The sequence below is a fragment of the Fopius arisanus genome, unplaced genomic scaffold (assembly GCF_000806365.1).
Source record: "Fopius arisanus strain USDA-PBARC FA_bdor unplaced genomic scaffold, ASM80636v1 scaffold00203, whole genome shotgun sequence".
Taxonomy (NCBI): Eukaryota; Metazoa; Arthropoda; class Insecta; order Hymenoptera; family Braconidae; genus Fopius; species Fopius arisanus.
Window position 1 is genome coordinate 8,314 of NW_011887942.1, and position 20,365 is coordinate 28,678.

At 44.2% G+C, this 20,365-nt stretch overlaps 1 long non-coding RNA gene across 1 annotated transcript; it reads right to left on the reverse strand.

Moving 5' to 3' along the window:
* Positions 1-15,528: 15,528 nt before the first annotated feature.
* On the reverse strand, positions 15,529-16,149 carry LOC105272538 (uncharacterized). The gene is made up of 3 exons (XR_892783.1): positions 15,937-16,149; positions 15,728-15,863; positions 15,529-15,648 (listed from the first exon to the last, which is right to left on the reverse strand). It is a non-coding gene; the product is annotated as an uncharacterized lncRNA (long non-coding RNA).
* Between the last annotated feature and the right edge of the window lie 4,216 nt (positions 16,150-20,365).

The following is a 20,365-nucleotide window of genomic DNA, read 5'->3' on the forward strand; positions in this document are numbered from 1 at the left end:
AAGCGTAGCATCAGAGTGTGTCAGACATCTCGTACGTGCAGGAATTTCTAAGAAAGTCATCATACTCATCTCCATTTTGATCATCGTTCTTCGCATCGAGTACGTTTACTTCTGGATTCAGGCTAAGAATCATCGTTCATCGCAGAATCTTTCGTGCGTCAGTTAAAGCTGAAGAAAAAGCGTAGCTCAATCCACATTTCTGGTGTAGATGAATCGTCGTTTGGCAAAATATGTAGTGAAGTTCATCTTACACTACAGTCGATCTACTCAGCAGAACGCATTGAAATTATAGCTCACTCTCTTGACCATTTCAGATCATCATTACCGACGTTCTTAGCAGAGGATCTCGATTGGAATCATCTCACGGATCTGAATCTAGCAAATGCAAATTTTCGAGTCCCGGCTCAAATTGATCTGCTCATTGGCGCTAATATCTTTGGTCGAGTTAGCAAGCCCACCATGATCAAACAGGGGGTAGATGCTCCAGTGGCTCAGTTCCTTTGGGTAGATTGTGTTGGACTCTACAGGTCCAGCGCTAGTTCCAACTCGAATTTCTCGCTGGCTGTCTCAGAGGTCTCTAATGATCAGCTCGAAGACCTTCTCGCTAAATTTTAGATTCAGGAGGAATTTCCCGGAAGAGTTGAATCGAACCTCTCAGCTGCCGAGCTTAGCTGTGAGCAGTATGTTCGTCCGGACCAACTCCCCAAGCTAGGGTGGGAGTTATCGTGCCGATGACTGGATGGCACTGGGAAACAGTGTCAAGAACGATACCCTTGGGGTACTACGCAGTAACCCATTGTATTCATACCTTACCCCAGTATCCGGTGCTGGGGAGGACCGTTATTTCCCAGGCTATTCGTGGGACATTCATAGAGAGCCCCAACAATATTTTTAAGACCCAATATGGTGTCCTCTCTGAGGAAACATCAGAGGCCTGTAGGGAGGGGGCAGGGTCCCAGAATGCAACGGCGGTCGAAATGGGAGGGCCGAGGGAGGGATCTGTGGAAGCAGGGATCACCGGAGGCCTAACCATGAAGGGCAGGAAGCGCAGGGGGCGCAAGGCTAGGCTTCAGGACGAGGCTTTGGCGGGACCGCGTTCTCCGCAGGGCTCGGCAGAGGTCCCGGAGGGGCGGGGGTTCACGGGGTCGAAAAGGCGCATGTCCTCAGGCGCCAAATCCTCAGAGGAATCCAAGCCGTGCAAAAAATTGAGGATCAGGGAAGGCCTTGGAGCAACCTCGTTCAGGGAGGCGACGAAGGGCGGTGGCCATAGTAACAGCCACCTAGCCACAATTGACCCTGACAGAGGCACCCGCCTCCTTCAGAACAATTGAATATGAATATCATTTGAATTGTTGAAAGACATTGAGCCTGCATAGGTATGCTCTCGATTATTTTTTGTAATTAATTTTTTAATTTTATCCTTCGTCTTTTCATTTCTGCGTTGAGCATCAGAATTAAGGATATAATTTGCAAGTTCGAAGTAAATACAGCCTTTATAGTTAGCTGGATGACCCGTAAGATGGCAATTAGTACATTTCAGTAGTGTTCTGTGGGAATGTTTAGATAATGGACATTTTCCAGGATTACGATTCTCTGCGCATTTCACGCAACGAATTGCACGATAACAATTGACGCTGAGATGTCCCAGTCTTTGACAAGTTTTACATTGGAAGAGTCGATTTTTTTCCAGAGATGCCCATTTTATTTTTTGATATAAAATAACTTTAGTTTTTACTAGTTGAGAAAGTAGTGAATCATTGGACATTTAAACTAGATTAACATATTTCTTTAAGTTCTTTTTAAAGAACGTGTTTGTAATTTTTTTAATTTTTACATGATTTAAATTACTATCATTAGGTTCTTTGTGGATTTCTTCATCAGCGAAGTCTCCAAAGAATCCTTTTAAAACAATTATCGTTGCTTTCGCACTTTTTGGCGTATACGACTAGAATTGAATATTGTTATTAATCAATATTTCTTTCATTGTTCTAAAAATTTCAATTTTAAGAAGAACGGTTGTTACACTCGATGACTCACCGTATTGTCTTAAAAAGAATTTTCCTTTCAAGTTTGAATCTGTATTTAATATGAGGTCGGCTACCTGCGTTAATGAAAGGCCGTACACGTGCATCGGTAGGGACTTCTTTGTTTCTATGAACAGTGTGTGATTTGCAATCTTGGTGTCGTCACGAGTTTCTGTCTCACTCGCGCTCTCTTCATCCGATAGGCCGTTGTATCTGTTGTCCAGAGGTGTCGCAGTTTTTCAACGATTCGGTAATTCCCAGTGTTTATCTGATTCGTTTTCATTACTCTCCAAATTTGATGTATAATTCGGGGAAAGATCGCGATTTTCATCGACAGTTGTCTGTGCAAAATTTAGGTTGTCTGGTTCTTTGGTAGGGGAAATCCCGACTGAATTCTTTGTTTGTCCAATCTTGCGATGATTAGCTTTGTTCAGTAACTCCCATTGGAGTTCAGTGAGTATTCGAAACGGATTATCTCCTACACGATCCACGGTCGCTTCTAGTATCCCGCACCATTGATACCAGGGTTCGGCATGTAAAATACTTCACGTAAAATACCGAGTATAATACATGTATAATACCACGTGCTATACATCGATTCTTCGGGAAGTAAATTACTCAATGTAAAATACCCGAGGTAAAATACTCGAGGTATGATACGTATTTAATTATACCGATGTAGAATACCGGGGATTTTCGGTGTCTGATGTTGGTCGCATCGTACACTAAATTGCGCATGCGCTTGTCTCCCAACTGTAGCTGGTAAAGTGTTTATATTACCACCCGCTATCTCCTCAGGGGTTAGGTCGTTTTCATTCAGTTGCCGGGTAGCTCACAAGATTTTGTGTTCTTTCGGAATCCGATCCTAAGATTCAAAATATATCAAATGTCGAAAAGAGGCGGCATGCCGACTCATACATCTTGGAAGGAAGGTGGATTTGAAGGCCGAGAAGTGAGGAGAAAGTCGGTAGCATATTGTCTTGTGTGCAAAGAGAATTAGAACAATTGCTGGGAGCATAGGCTGAAAGTTTACACGTGAGTACAATAAAAGTGCTGGGTGTACAGCACACTGATGATTCACGACGGACGCCGTGTCAAATTCGATTTCATTCCCTTTCTAGAGCAAGATGCAAGCCCCAGACACATTCATCAAGCCCCAGGCCTCCAGGGAGTCCCCAGCTTTTCCACGTTTCTCACTCGTGTGATGAAAATGAAAATTGGAAAAAAACATCGCATGAATCATCAAAAGAGCAAAGTGAAGTTTCTCCAGTCTCCACCATCCCTCCTTCAAAACAATTGAGAGTAGCGAAAATTCAAAAAAGAAAATTAGATTCGTTCGTTGACTACGTTCCTGGGGTCGAGTACACGAGAATTGATAAAGCTCTTGGCAAATTCATTATTGGATGTGATCTTCCCTGCACAGTGCTGGAATCAAAATATTTTAAGGAGTTTTGGAAAACTATACGTACAGGATCCACATCACTTTCTATCGATGATCTCTCAACTGCAATCCTTCACGGTGTCCACGAAGAGCTGGAGAAAACTCAAGCACTCTCTCCCTCTGAAGGCTCATTGATCTTGAATAAGACCAAGATACAAGGGAAGCTACACATTTTCTGATTGGATTTATGATCTATGATAATCAGAGACCTAAATTTTTAAAAGCTTCGGAGTTGTATTCAGTAGGATCAAGTTCTTCAATCATAATCAGTGAAGCTGTCGGATTTGCTGAAACAAGATTAAAAATTAAAATTTATGCTGTTATGAGTAATGATGATGTCGAATCACTTGATCAAAGGACATTCGACAATATTTGGTTGCTGCAATGCAACATCTCCTTTGCTGCATCAATTGAATCAGAAATTATCGATATTGTACTGTTGAGAAAAGTGAGGTATTTGCTTAATGAGTTCTTAGTTTCTGGGATACACCAAGAATTAATTGCACGAGGAGGATTCTCCATCCAGATCAAAGACGATACTCATGATTACCGATGGAATTTGCTTTCCACCTGTTTGAATAGTCTTTTCGGTCATGACCCAAGTTATGGGCGATAGGCAATTTCAGCTGAATAAAGAAGTGATTGATATTCTAGTCGATCGAAACTTTGAAGAAAAACTGAATGAAACGGTGAAGTCGTTGGAGCCGATCTACTCTCTGATGATGAAATGGGGAGGAAAAAATATGATGGTTACTGACGCCGCAGAGGAATGGTTGACGCTGTTGTCCTCTGAGAAGTTTGATTCGATAAAAAATGAAATCCGCAAACTACTTTCTTCCATCATGTTGACACCCAATATACTCCATCCAATCTACAGATGAGAAAAATTTGAGAAGGATCGTACTCTCATGCAGGAAGTGATGATGTTTTTAATCGAGACAAGTGAGCCAGAAGGACTGACTAGTTTCTCCAAGTTCAGACAATCACGAAAAATTTTCGATTCTAGTCGACCCAAAAATATACACATCCAAAAACCTTCTGGCAGACAGTTTCGTCGTTGCGCCCAGAGTTATCTGCCTTCGCACTCAAGCTTTTACGAATACCTGCTACAGTACCGACAATAACAGCACATCCAACGAATACAAATAATTTACCTCCCATTCGTATGGAAAAGCTCAAAGATATTTTCTATAGTTTGAATATCTGAAGAGCCCGAGAGTACTTCATGTAGCTCATTTGTTCGTTTTGTTTGTTATTCTTGTATTTGTATTTGTATCTTGTATTCTTGTATTTTTGTTATTCTTGTTCCATTATCATTCCCATTCGTGTGATATCAAAGATATATAAACAAAGTTTATAATGTTATTAGTGTAGTAGAGAAGCATTTCTATAAACTGAATAAATAAAATTGGTTTGATTCGAATATTTTTACATGCGATTTGGAATGACTGGTTAAATGGTCAAATATTTATAAAAAAGTTGAATAATTCTCATTTAAAGATTATTGATCAGCACAATTTTCCACACCTTTCTGAAGAAGTATAACAGAAGACCACTGTAGTTATTCCAACCATCAATCTGAGTCTATTGAATCGCCGTAACAGTGATCGTAGAGTTCATTGATCTTCTAAGAATAGTAAATATCCACCAGCTTCATTGACCGATCAACTGTGAGACGATTCTGCAGATCAGAGTGCACAAAACCCCACGAGGAGAAAAGTTTCTCAAGCTGTGCTGAGGCTGCCGGGATTCTCAGTAGTTTAACTACGAGAGCTGATAGCTCAGGGTAGAATGGAGCAGTTGTAGTCCAAAATTAGAATGTTATCTAGAAGCTCGCACTCAAATGAGGGATCTCTCAATAGAGTTTCAGATTCCTTACTCAAAGTTATCGTCTTTGTTTCAGTTAGTGTCTTCATGAACTGCAAATTCTTGATAAGGTACCTGAATGCATCGCGATAACTGCACTACCTAGTCTCACCTGCCAGGATGATCCTGGAGCCTCCAAGTTTTTTCAAATGATGTTTAGCTGCAGGAATTTTGAATTTTTGTAAAAGTTTATTCACTTTTTGTGTCAATTCTTTAGTCACTAAAACGTTCGCTAGTAAATTCCCACTGTGACTTGTAACGTGGTATTTTACCAGCTACTGGTTCTCGGCCGTTTCGTACGATTTTAGACTCTAAAAAATTTAGAGACTTCCACAAGACGGGAAGTCACCTTCAATGGCGAGAAATAATGAGAGGAGAGGAGAATAGGTTTTTGATTTTGTTTTGTTTTAATTTTGAATTGAAAGTGCGCGCCACCGCGCTTCGGTCTGAGGACATCGCCGAGGGTCCACAGGATGCCGAGAGATGCCATCGGACTCTTCAAACTTTGATGACATTTGAACTTTGAATTCGGCTAATAAGGGAGCCACAATGCAGTCATTCTAACATCGGAAGTGACGCAGTTGCTGAGCACGAAGTTGATCGAAGATTAACGAAAAATATGATTAAACTAAATTATGGAGAGTTACTATTCTCTTTTAGGCAGTGCTGAGAATTTATTCTCATTAATGATAAACAAGAAAATTACTGTTAAGCATCGCTGAATTGGATGGCGGATGCGTGAATAATTATTAACATTGATTGCGCATGTCTATTTACCTGGCATTGGCAAATGATGACGTGATCATCACCAATCACAATTTTCGCCGCGTTCACTACCTGTTGCCTCGTGTTCACGTGTTTTCGGCCGACACTTCCCGTTTGGTGGGCTTGGTGGGTGGACCTAGTGTTAAAAATTTTCGAAAAGGACGCCGATCAAATTTCGGAGTACGCCATTTCGCCGCCGTTGAACATACTCCAGTTTTTGGAGGATCCAACTGGATTTATTGGGTGAGCGTGGTGGGCATTTATTTTGTTTCTAATTATTTGATTGATCGTGGGCAGAGATTCCATTTTTTTTGGTGTTTCGTACACCCCAGTCCTGAAGGACTGTTCGTGAATTGTTTTATTAGACGATCTCTGGCAACTTTTTATTAGTGAATTTGTCTCTCTCTCTCTCTCAATTATCTGAGTGTTAAATGATTTTGTTTTAGATTATTATTGAGTTATGTGAGATTGGTTAGTTTCGCGACTTTTTGTTGGATAAAGTTGTGTCATGAAATTCATTAAAATCTCGCCATTGAATTGTATTCGATTTTATTTAATTTCAAGGTCTCGTGACTTCGTGAGAATTTGACTCTGATTTGTACTTATTCTGTATATTTTGAGTGTTCGAGGTCACGTAGACTTATCGATTTTCGCGTTACTGTTTCTAGTCATTGAATTGATGTGACAATTTCTTGAAAATGATTTCTGATAAAAATTTGTGACTTTTCCGACTTTAGCAATTAAGTCTCGTAACTTAGTTGTTTTAATTAATTTATCATTTTTTTTCTGACATTCGCAACTTGAGTGTCGTGACTCAGTTGTTCAATATTTAATTATTCTGACTTATTTTACTATCTTATGATTGTATTTTATTTATTTGATTTTCTTTTCCTCTTTCACATTATTCGACTTCAGAAAATATTTGTTTAAATTCTAAATAGACGACAGTGACTTTAAAGATTGAATTGTGTTCAGTAACGCTTAGGCGATTTAAGGGGATTTATTTATTTTTTTCATGTATCGAGATTGATTTTTTTTTATCAATTAAAAAGGGTTCTCCCCGACAATTTACTATTTTATTTATTTATTCTTTGTCAATTCCCATTTGCATCCCCTTTCAGCTTCCGATTATTTTAAATCTCTACATATGAGCTACTAGAGCAGTTGAAGCTGAAAGCGGCGAAGGATTTTGATGCGGCAGTCATTCCGTTAAAATTGACATGGCGTCTAACAATTTTAATTTCTGATTTTTGATTTTTTTTCTGTTGGGGTTTTGGTGCCAGAGGGCGAGCTAATGGACGGAGGGTTTCGTGAACCTCTGAAAGTTACGTCGCAGACTGTGGCAAGTTGTGGGCCAAATATTCACTTTATTTACCATCGCCATAATGGCTGATGCATTTTCTGAAATAACAGCATAAATTCTGATCATGAACTTCATCTGTGCCAAGTCGATCTCTTCCTCAATGATCTTTTTCAATCGATCTGCTGTTTCTCGTATGCCAGTTAAGTCCCACGATTTTAGAAAAATACTTTCGGTATTCACTCTATGAATCGTATAGACGACATTTTTCATATTAGCCGATGAATTTGTCCACCCATCAATGAGCAAATTACCTTCAGAGCCTCGGTAAGAGATGCCCTCTTCGACAAGACGTTGATGCACTCTGTCCAATAACTTTGTAGATAATTTTTTCCTCGTTGGAGGTCTATAATGTGGGTGCGAAAGGCTTACGAAGTTTTTGAAATGTTCAGATTCCACCACATTGAATGAGATGTTGCATCCAAAAAAAAGTCGCTAGAGTACCCATACAGCAGGATGACGACAAAATATCGACTGTTCGTCGACTACACATCCGAAATTTTGTCATAGAATTGTCGACAAAATTCCGGAAAATATTACTATTTTGAAATTATCCTGGAAATATGAAACATCGAGTTATCAGCGAAATTATCCGACAAATCGCTTTATTCAGAACTCCCATCTATCTCTAACTTTGTCTGTAACATAAGACGGTGATTTATCAGCGGAATTATCCATAAACTTAGGCTCTTTAGTAATGTGACGTGAGGAGCTTGACTCCCGTCGATCATTTGATTATTATTAAATAAACGAACCGGATCCGATGAGAGATGGATCCAGTTCATGATAGCTTGGCTAAGCAGCCTCACAGTGATTACGGAGTCCAGCTTCGTCGAAAGGATTTTCTGACGTTGCTGGAACGTCGTCATCAACGACGTAGACAGATTTTTAACAATGAAAACCCGTGAGAACGCTTAGCTAAGCATTGATGGGCTGAAGCTTCTCTGAGGCCTCTCAGAGGAGCAGAGCAAAACTAGACGCGAAGTAAAACAGTCGTATCCAGGGGCCAAGCACTTAATTATTATTGAAAAACTGGGACGTGGTCCACCTATCACGCGTATAACTTATAGAACCGCGCATGCTGAACCCGCGGGGTGATACAGTGTATAGAACTCACCATTTTTAACAATATAATTCTACTCATTTTAACTCTGGTGTCAGTGAATTCACACCAGAACTACCCATCCCGAGTCTCAACCGAGCGAACTCCCCGTGAGCTCAACCCGCAGCAGCTAGCCAACGGGAGGATTAATTTGGCGACCCGGAGTTCCTTCTACGAGTGTTGCTCAGGGGCTATTCAGTGGCCCAGCAATAACAAAGTGGAATTCAATTGGTGGCAACCCAGACTCAAAACGTGACATTGACGCTCTACGTGGGGCACTCAAGCAAGGGATACATTAAGTGTCTATGTAACCCCCACAGTTAAGGAAGACATTTATGTGACACTGCTGGGAAGCAAAGCGAGATACAAGGGAACAGGTGGAGGGTAGAAGTGCGTGTGCGCGTGAGGGTGAGAGACGAAAAACAAATCACGTCACCAATTGATTCGTGATTGGTGGCCCAAACAACACGGAGCGGTCCGAGACAGACAGAACGAGGATCAGCTACGCCCAGGAGAAATCCGTCGGAGAAAAGGAGTAGCGACCGGCAGCTTTCATCTACGGGTGGCAATTAACATTGGAGCTCAGACTGGGAAGGGTGTACATCTTCGTACTGCTAGGATTACTCTCGTCTGCGTAAGTACTCCACAAATCCAAAATTGCTCCCACTCGCCCCAAAAATCTCTTGACCAATCGCGGGGGACGCCGAGACCGTAGAGACCGCCGGGGTCGATCATATCTGACTACTTCTGAACTCCAGACGATACAGCTCGACATGAATACTCAAAACGAACAAGACACCACTGCGGCTACCCCGGAAAATACTGGGGAGGCCACAGACCCACGGAGTAACGCGAGTACCGCAACACAAACGGCGACAGGCCCGACAATTCCACCAACACAAGGTTTATCATTCGCGCCCGCAATTACCGCTGGAATGCCTTATGCTCCCATTTTTTCGGGATTTCCTCCATCATTAGGGCCCCAGGCGAGGTTTTTGTTACCGACCACTCCCGCCACAACGGGAGGGAGTAACACACTACATACTCCAGAAGGAGGGGGAGGAACAGCACCTGCCCAGCCAGCGGGCGGGGCGTGGCAAAGGCCCACGTTTAACACTGTTTTTCCTCCAGGGTATGGCTACGGGCCGGGAAATTTCGCACCTCCAAACAACCACTATGCGTCAAATCAAAATATGAAGAACGCGCTTAGGCCTATCCCAAGATTTGAAATGAGGGATGATGTAGAAAGGTTCATAAACTCATTGCACTACGCTCGGGAAATATTAGGGGGACCAGATGAGAAACTATTAATCTATCAGTGTTTGATCAAATTCGGTCCTCAAGCAAGAGCAGTAGTTGATGCAATTCTTCCCACTATTTCAACTATAGAGGAGCTCATAATTAAACTTCGACTCACGTTCGGCACTAGAGACAACCTGCGACAAATTCTCGTAAAAATGTCCCGACTAATACAACAGGAAGAAGAATCGGTCACCGAATTTTCCGCTCGATTCCGGGCCTTAGAAATGAGAGCGCGCAGTCGGCGTGACACCGACGGCAAGAGTAACTTCGGTATCACAATGAGCGGGATTTCGCAAAACGCTCGGGAATCATTCATAATCGGATTAAAGAGGGAAATCAACCTCCTGATGTTTTCGCAATCTCCCGCAACTTTCGATGAAGCCGTAGGGATAGCAGTCTCAATCGAGGAGAGACTTCAGGAAATCCGATCGATTTCGCAAGGTTGCAGGAAATAGAAAACAAAATAAAATTCACGCGTTCGGAGCGGACGTCAATGACGAGATTTCTGAATTCGACATGAAGGAGTCGAATATTCGGGCCACGGTGTCGAGTCAGCGAGACTATGTGGTGAAACAGAGTCAACCAGATAGAGAGAAACTGGGAAACTTCTCCAGGCAACCCCCTAATAGTAACAGGGGGAACAATAGGGGAAATCAAGGGCCCAAGGGAAACGGGGAACGTCAAAATCACCCCAGGGAAGGACAGCGAGACCAGGGGAACTCAAATCAACCTCGGAGGGAAAAACGCGATCCCTCTAGATCCCTCTGTTATCGCTGTCAAGAGATAGGCCATTTCGCTCGCGAATGCACAGCACCCGCAACGGTCCCAAGAGCCCCAAGAGAGTTTTTGGAAGCAACTAACGAGGAAAAAAGGGGAGGGCCTCGCAAAATGCACAGGAGCCTGCCCATGGATCTACCAGTAATTTAAACTAGACAAGAGTCCGGAGGTATCACGCGACACCGGACTCCATGGAAGGGTAGCGTCAGTGGCGCAGAAGGGAATAGTCCTCAAAACCGCTCTTATCGATTGCAAGGTATTAGATGTAACACCCCCCCCCCCCCCCCAGTACATTTACAAGTGGGAAAAATGAAGAAGGGGGAGGCACGATTTTTTGGCGACACTGGGCCGAAATTAACTTAGTGAGATCAGATAGGCTGCACCCACGGGTAAAAATTGATGAGTCAGAAGTAATTATAGTAAAGGGTGTTACACCAGGAAAAATTGAAACTAGTAGACACGTGAGACTCAACGTCGAGGGAGTAGAAGACACGTTTCATGTCGTAGATCCCAACTTTCCCTTGCTAGAAGATGGGCTAATTAGGGAGACCATTCTTGAAGTGTAGAGCGATCAGAATTGACTATGGGGAGGATTCACTGATGATAGCGTACAAGGTACACCCCTTTACGAATACGGAGTCGATACTGCTTCCGCCTAGAACGGTGAAACTCGTCTATGCCAGGGTAAACAAATTCGATTCCCCGGTCGGGTATATTCCTCGCAAAGATGTGAAGCCTGGAGTATATTTCGGCGTGGCCATAGGAAGCCGAGAGGGGGGGTCGCGTACATGTATGCCTATAACACCCTTGAAACAGCAGAAAAATTCAAGGTTCCGTTGATCCAATTGGAGGAAATTGAGAGCATTGCGACACAGGCGGATATTAAGGCATTTAAGGGAATCACGGCGAATGACCACAATCGGAAAAGCCGAAACAGGGCTGAGGAGGTCATTAATTGTCTGCGTTTGGAAGGATTAAATCAAGAAGAACAGGAGGAAGCTAGGGAACTCGTCTGGTACAACCCGTGGGTATATCAAGTGGCTGGGGAAAAGCTCCAGGAAGCCCAAGTGAGAGGATACAAGCTCAAAGTAAAAGATGACGACCCGATATATGTTAAAGAGTTTACGCTACTCTTCCATCTCAGAAACAAGGCTGACGAACAGGTGAACACCATGATCAGAGACGGCATCGTTGAGCCCTCAGATTCACCATACAACTCGCCTGCCTGGATGCCCCCGAAAAAACCAGGGCCCGACGGGGAAAGACGTTGGCGCATGGTAGTCGACTTCCGTCGGCTCAACGAAAAAATGATGACTGATGCGTACCCCCTACCTACCCTTACGGATATATTAGATCAGCTAAGGGGTGTGAGGTACTTCTCCACCTTCGATTTAGTGTCAGGTCTTCACCAAATCCCGCTAGCTCCAGAAAGTCGGCTAAAAACCCCGTTTTTTACTCCCAAGGGACATTTTCAGTACACACGGATACCAATGGGCATAGCAAATAGTCCGCCGGCGTTCCAACGAGCCATGGATATGGTGTTATCCGGGTTACAAGGGGCAGGACTATTTGTTTACATGGATGATATCGTTGTCTACGGGAAATCTATTGAAGAACACAGGGTGTGGTATAAGCAGTTCGTGGACCGACTGCATGAGGTCCAGATGAGTTTAAGCCCGGAAAAATGTAAATTCCTATGAGAAGAGGTAACATTTTTAGGGTACTGTATCAGTAAGGATGGAATCAAACTAAGCCCGAAGACAATTGAGCTGATTCTAAAATATCCAAGGCCCGCGAAACAAAAGGGAATTCGCCAATTCATCGGGTTGGCCGGGTATTACCGCAGATTTATCGATAATTTCGCGGGAAAAACGCGACCCCTCACCGAATTACTAAAAAACGACGTTGCATTTGAGTGGGGCGAGAGACAGCAACAAGCTTCTTATCCAATACTAAGGCATCCCGATTTCACCCGACCATTCCTCATCACCACGGACGCATCGGATTTCGCCGTCGGCGCGATTCTGAGTGAAGGGGAAATAGGCAAGGATCTGCCTATATGCTACGCATCCCGAGTGATGATGAAGGGTGAAAAAAATTATACGACTACGAAAAAGGAACTGCTAGCCATCATTTTCGCTGTCCGACAATTTCGCCCATACGTGTATGGCCACGAATTTACGCCGGTGACCGACCAACAGCCATTGGTGTGGCTGAAATCTATCAAGGATCCGGGAGCGGAATTGCGTCGATGGGCGAACGAATTAGATGAGTATAACTACAATGTCAAATATAAGCCGGGGAAAACAAATCTCAACGCCGACGCCTTATCGCGTAACCCAATACCGGATGGTGATATCAAGGAGGCTCAAGAGAGGAACGTTGCTGTAGTGAGTACAATAAACCCAAGGATAAATGAAATTAAAGTCGGAGATGCCGTATGGTATGTCGTCATACCGAGCGGTCTAAGAGTCGGTCCATGTGTCGTGGAGTCAATGTGGCCCGATGATAAGATATTGGTGATGCGAGGAACAAGGCTAGACATCGCCAGGGGGGAATACATAGTGGCAGTCAACGATCCCCCGGATGACAAACTTCCCGACGACCAGGAACCGCCACCAGACTATCCAGAAATGGACATCGGGGATTTGCTCTGGTATAAAACCGCCTCGCTGTAGTGCACAGTGGGACCGCACGTGATCACTGCAGTTTTATCTCACGAATTCATTCGGGTAAGGATAGGAAATGAGACAACCCACGTGCCTAAATGTCGGGTAATGTCAATAAACCCGGAACCTCCCAGCTTGACGGACGAGACAGGGCAACTAGATGTAAGCCCCCAGGGAAGCGCTCAGGCGCCTTCGAGGTCAACAATGACATTTTCCTCGAACACCATCAATGAGCAACCGCAACCCCGGAGAAAGCGGGGACGACCACGGAAGAGGCCAGCAGAAGGGGTGGCCGAAGAACCGATGAAACGGCCGAAAAAAGCCGAGGTCACCCCAACAATCAGTCTTGAACCAAGCTCGAGGGAAGAGGATGAACCCGAAAGCGACCATAGCAGCTTGTATGATCCCCGGGAGGAGTCAGTAAATCTATCTGAGGATGAAGAAGATATCCTTAGAGACTCGGATGCGCCCGGATCGGTGACTAGGACACGGGAAAGTCCACAAAGAGGAGAGACCATCGCGGAGGAAACAGATCACGATGAGCCCTCGGGAGATGCTAGAAGCCACCCATGGGAGTTTCCAACGGATACCGACGGAACCGAGGAAGAGGAACCTCTCCAACCCGATGACGATCCTGTGGCACACACCTTCTCGGATGAAGAGAATGACGAAAACGTCCTATACTCTCGAACACATCTGACCAGCGAGAAGGCACATTTCGCATTCTTCCTCCCCGCAACCGGAGACCCAGACAACAGTTGTCTGAAGGTACTGATCGAGAGGGACTGGGTACAGTTGGCTCAACTGACAGCTCAGGTACACCAGTCCGGAGAAGTCATCCGGCTGGAAAAAGCTGGGAGGGTTGGTTTTGGGCTCGTCGCCAAAGACAATCCAGAATCTGAGATGGTTGAGGGGAATGTGAAAAGGGCACTAGATACCTTCGTAGATAGATTGCTTGCCGAAGTGCTGGAAACGATCCGCATGGCCCAGGACTGCGAGTGATTAACAGAGAAATTACGTAGATTCATCAGAGTGCGGCTAAAAGAAAAATTAAAAGGAAGCAACGTTCAATTAGTATTGTGCGCGAGATTATTGGAAGTGCCAACGAGGCAGGATCGAATTTCCATCATCGAGGAAAAACATGCCTCAGAAGTGGAAGGACACAAGGGCATCACCAAAACACTGTACGAAGTGGCCTCCCAGTATGACGGGAAAATTATGGCCCAGACAATACGGGAATACATTAACACCTGTCCTATGTGTAAAAGAAAAAAACTTGTGAGGGAAACAGCTCGGCACCCGATGATCATGACAGAGACACCAGTAGATGCTTTCGAAAAGGTTTCGATGGATATTTATGAACCATCAGGCCGGAGCAACAGGGGACATGTGTATCTACTGACCATGCAGGATTGCCTGACAAAATACGCTCTTGCTGTGCCCTTACACACCCAGACGGGGGAGGAAGTAGCCCGTGCCACGGCCCGAAGGTTGATCTGCAGGTTTGGAGCACCACTAGCCCTGTTGTCGACAGAGGGACCAACTTCACGAGCACGATGATGGCAGAATTCTGGAAATTATTTCGGAACCGCCAATGCCTCACGAAGGCACACCATCCTCAGTCCAACGGGTGTCTCGAGAGCAGTCACCATGTCCTCACTGAATCCCTGAAAACTCAAATTGGAGACAGTAGAGATTGGGACAAATGGACGGATATGGCGATGTTCGCGTACAACGCCAGTGTTCACGACAGCACCGGCTACGCTCCCCACGGGCTGGTTTTTAGAGTGAAGCCACGGGTACCATCAGCAAAGTCATTGGAAGGCATAGGGGGAAAACCCTATAGCCAACTATTCAACGAAATAACGAAAGGACTAAGAAGAGTCCGTGAAAAAGTCAGAATAAACCTTATCAAATCTAAGGAAAAATCGAAGAGGTACTACGATCGAAAGACCAAGATGGAGACAATTGGCGTGGGAAACCATATTTGGATTCAAAAGGAACCAAAGACCGGAAAACGAGATGATGATTAGAAAGGACCGTATCGCATATTGGAACTGATGGAAAGGAATAATATCAGGATCCAGACGGAAAGGGGATCGCGTATAATACATCGGGACAAGGTGCAGAAATTCCCGAATACGGGAATTAGAGGACTAAAAGAGCTATTTTTCCGATTATTATTTTTTTTTCCTTTCCCTTTCCTCTCACTCCTTAAAATTTTTTGTTTTCTCCTTAATTAACATCAAATCCGGTTTGAATTTTCTTCTCTTTTCGCCGTCCCTTTCTGTCCATACAAGGACAAGTATGCCCTAGATTAGAGTGAAGTCGGGGACAGCACTCTAGATGGAAAACAGGAAGGTAAAATTAAAAATTCGACCTCCATAAAAAGAAAACAGCGAGGATAAAAATAGTGCTTACAATCATCCCCTCGTACCCACTCAAAATACTTGAACCAGAAGTGTTCGTCAACGATCTCTTCGCCCAGAGTCGGATCATCGCACAGATACCGAAGATACTCGAGCGGATCATCCCCATATACGAACAAACGAGGTGCCTATGATAGAAAAAAAATGATAAATAATAAAACACAAAATAACCAAAGGAAAAGGGGCCACAACTAGACTCACCGTTGGACAAGGAGGCTCGATGAAAAGCTGGGGGAGGCAGAAATCCGCCCCCAACCAAAAACGTAAAACGCGGCCTCGTTCTTTAGCACGCGGAGCGCTAATCATGAAAACACGACGATAATGGGCCCAAACGGAGAGCCAAAGAAGAGTAAAAAGCAACGGCACTCTGGGATCCCTGCCCCAGCGAGAGCCTAGGTGAGAGGCAATGGCCGAAGAGAGCCACCCTTCCGTCGCTACCTCCACCCCCTGACGATCCTGAAAATGAAAAGGGGGAAGGGATAAAAAACGAAAGAGGGAAAGAATTATCGATATAAGTAAAAAGATCTATGGGTATTCATACCACGTTCTTCCGCGCTGGGCCGCTATCGCGCGAAACCCGACACCCCCGCATTCCGCAGAGATGATTGGTCCGACGTCACTCCAATTGTCCAGCGTAGCCCAGGCGATGATTTAAAATCAACCTGGCTGCAGTCGAAAAATGGATAAAGTGCCTTCGCACATAGAAAGCTAGATGGGGGCGGCCCACGCTAGAAAGGTAGCGTGCATAACGCTCCCAATCTAGTCGCAGCTCCTGAAAATAGAAAAAAAAGGGGGTAAAACAAAGGGAAAAGGCGATAACACCAAGAGGGGGGGGGGAGGATTAAATGGAACAGAAGAAAACTCACCCGATCAAACGTAATGACACCCTCGTTACAAAATAGCAGGAAGGTCCTCACCAAAGGGTAATCCACCCTCATGTCCCGAGCGATCTCCCGCTCATTTTCCTCCGGCGTAGGTATCTGGAAAATTTTTTTAATTAATTAAACACTTCACACGAACAAAAAAGGACGCCGAAACACCAAAACGACGAACTGAAGCACAAAAAAACACAAGTAGTACCTCCACACTGCGAATAGGTCTCCCTTCGATTGACAAATCGTCAAGAAACATGTTGCCGACGTGACGTTTCAAATCAAATGAAGCGTCTATATCGTGACAGGCAAAAGGGAAACCGGAAAAAAGGGGGAACCAAGAAGGGAAACGCTGTACGCAGGGGTGACGCGCGAACCCATGCGCCAGCGGCAGCCACGGCAAGAACTCGCGGCCGTAACTAATGAAGGAATACGGCGCTAGATGGCGACGCGACAGTTAGGAAGCGAATAGGATTTATTGTTATCCCGTTAAAAAAAAGCATGTAACGTTTTTTGTCAGCTTTTTTGGCGCTATGCATATCAAATTATATCTATATAATATGATATATATACCGTTTATTTTTTTTTTTGTTAATAGGATTTAGCAGTTTCTGGGACCCGGTTGCCTCGCCGTGGCGGCCTATGATGGGGCGGAAGGCCCCCCCCCTGCTCACAAATATATATATATAGTTTTTTTTTTTTCTGATTTTTGAATTTATGAATGTGTAACTTGTGTTCTGATTGTTTTTAATATATATATATATTTTTTTCTTGAACCTTGTCTTCTCACTGGTTTTATCCTGTCTAGAATTTAAGGGCATTTTTTTTTTTTTTTTTAGCGATTAGTATTATTCTAATCTTTATTGTGTACTGGCATGACGAAACGCCACTATGAGGGTTTTTCGTTATCCCAGTAGACAATGTTCCTTACTTGGGTTTACTTTCTAGTATGGAAGCGGGAGATGGAAACCCTGATTGACGTTTCCCTGAACTACAATTGATGGTTGGGGAGTTTGTGGTGTTGGTGCTTGTGGTCGTAATTGGATGACTTCCACTCGTTGCTCCTCTGGTTCGTACCTCACCCGTGGCGCCGTGATTACTGGTTGCGGTGGGAAGGTTCTTTCCGGCTCTTTTTGGCAGCAGGTTTTTGTGGCTGCGTTGCATGCCCCCATTTTGCACAGCAAGACGATTACTACGATGGTGACAATTGTCGTGGTAGATCCGATTATACTGGTCATTCCCATGTGGATGGAATCACTTTTATAATCCTCCATCTTGTGGTTTGCGATCATGTCTAACGTGTGTTGGTAGGTTGCCATGTCAGTTATATGGGTGTTGTTTGGCAACGGATCTAATTTTATTGTTCTCAACAAGTCTGGTACTTGGATTTCCCGCGTCTTATTCGGTGATAACACCGACAAATCAAGATTCATCGGTGCAACATGGAGTTCCGCCAGTTTGGTTTCTGCTATTCCTGTGCTTTTTATCACATCTGAGGTCGTGTGTGCTTCGCAGCTTCCCCGAAGATTTAGGATTCCGGTGTTTACTATCTTGATCGTGAAGCTTTCCAAGTCCTGACATACCACGTTCAGTGAGGTTGGTACCGCTGTGGAGAATAGCCATGTGTGTGACTCTTCTAACCACGTCCATTGGGTTTTGTGTGTCCTTAGAATCTTGACATCACAGGTTCTCATTGTTTCCAAGTTGGGATGTAGTAGTAGTCCTATTTCCCAGGTGGGCATCTCATGTTGGTGCTGCATGGCGTGCATTGGGCATAGATATGATGCCTCTACCTGCACGCATTTCCGGAAGTATTCTTCTGTGGCTGGGAAAAAGTGTTGGTTGTCCAGAGCAACCACGATGTATCTGGTTTGTGGTTGTATGAAGGCTGACCCGGTCACGTTCCCCACTAGCATCTGCGGGGTCTTGCACGGAATCATTCGGTAGAGTTTTAATGATCCTCTCTCCATTAAGGGTATTACAATGATCGCGATAAACTTTCCTTCCGAATGTAACAGGTGAATGTTGCTAATTCGTGAGAGTAGGCCCAGGTCCGGGCTGTTTATGTTGAGTGGTAGATCTGCCCCTAAGTTCCTTGTTTCCAACTGTCTTACCATTTGCGCCAGTTGTTCGTGTGTGACAAGGTCTGCGCTGATTTCCTCGTGTTTGGCATCTTCAATTGCTCTTGTAGTTTTCCTCAGAGTGTCGATGTAGTGAGTTCCTGTCTCAACGAGTAGAGAACCTACGTGAGTGAACTGGATCACTGCCTCCAGTCTTTCAAGCCGGTCGAGGGATCTCTGTAGTCCCTTCGAAAGCATAACTGCGTCTTTCCGCAAGATTTCAACATTTGCGTTGGTGGTGTTAAGATATTGCCTATTCTGGTCTATCTCTGACTGGATCATGTGAATGCTTCCGTTCATCACCTTGGCTATCTGCTCTTTATCTTCGTACAGCTTCTTGACTTGTTCAACCAGGTGTTCATGCTCCTCGTAGTCAGTTGTCCCTATTATTGGTCCCAGTATTCTCGAGATGAACCCAAATATGGGCGCTCTACGGTATCTTCTTGGCGCCTCCTCACTTCTCAGCAAGGCTTTGAGATGTTGTTGAGTTTTCTCAGCTTCCTCTTCCAAGGTTTTAATTCTGGTTACTCTCAAGGCATTTTTACAGCCCGCGTCATTCTGGGTTAGATTTGTACAGGCTTCTAGAAGCTGATTCACCTTATCCCAGTTGGTCTGGTGTGCGTCTACTACGCCTTGAACATCGATGGTGACTGTCAATTTCCAGGTTGCTGTCGACATCCTGATTGGCTTCATGGGCTCGTAATAAATTCCCGGGTTGTTTTCCAGTTGCTGTATCTCATAGCGAGGGTTCACCTTGAATCCTTGGATGGTCGGACTAACCACTTCCAACAAGGTGATCAGTGTAAGCAGGACTTCCATCTTGGCTGGCACCTGTACAGAAAGTTATTTGTTGTCGAACTGTTTGCTCAGTCCTCAGTGTTAGTAATTGTGTGGTGAGCTTAGGATGGTATTAATTGAGAGAGTGTGATGATTATTCATGACACTTTTTCAATTTGTTTGGATGTTTCTTGCGCCTCAATCCATTATCTAGTTCTATCACCACATTTCCTCGTGGTGTCAAAGCTACTACTTCATAGGGCCCGGTATAATGGGCATCGAATTTGTTAATTCGGGGCTCTTTTTGGACATAGACAAAGTCGCCCGCTTTAAATTCTACAAATTTCGCGTTTTTGTCGTAGTTCTTTTTGGATTTATTTTTAGCATTTATTAGATTTTCGGCAGCCTTGATTTGCGTTGCCTCCAATCTTCCGATAAAATCGACTAGATAATCTTCGTACGTCTCAATGCCTTTTGTTTCACTCAGAGCCGTGGGCATGCGGGCGCGTCTACCATATACAAGTTCATAGGGTGTATACTTCGTAGCACTATGAACCATTGTATTATATGAAAACATAGCAAATGGTAATAGAGCATCCCAGTCATTGTATTCCTTGCAGAAAACTTTTAGGTATTCTACTAGAGAATGATGACTCCTCTCTAATGAACCATTTGACTCTGGTCTGTATCCTGAAGTTGTTACGTGGTTAATTTTGAAAATTCTTGCCCAATGGTTTAGTATTTTACTCTGAAATTTTGTGCCCTGATCTGTTAACATGACTTTGGGACACCCATAAATAGCTATGAAGTTGTTAGCTATTGCTTCGGCGATCGTAATAGCTCTTTGGTCAGGCATTGGTA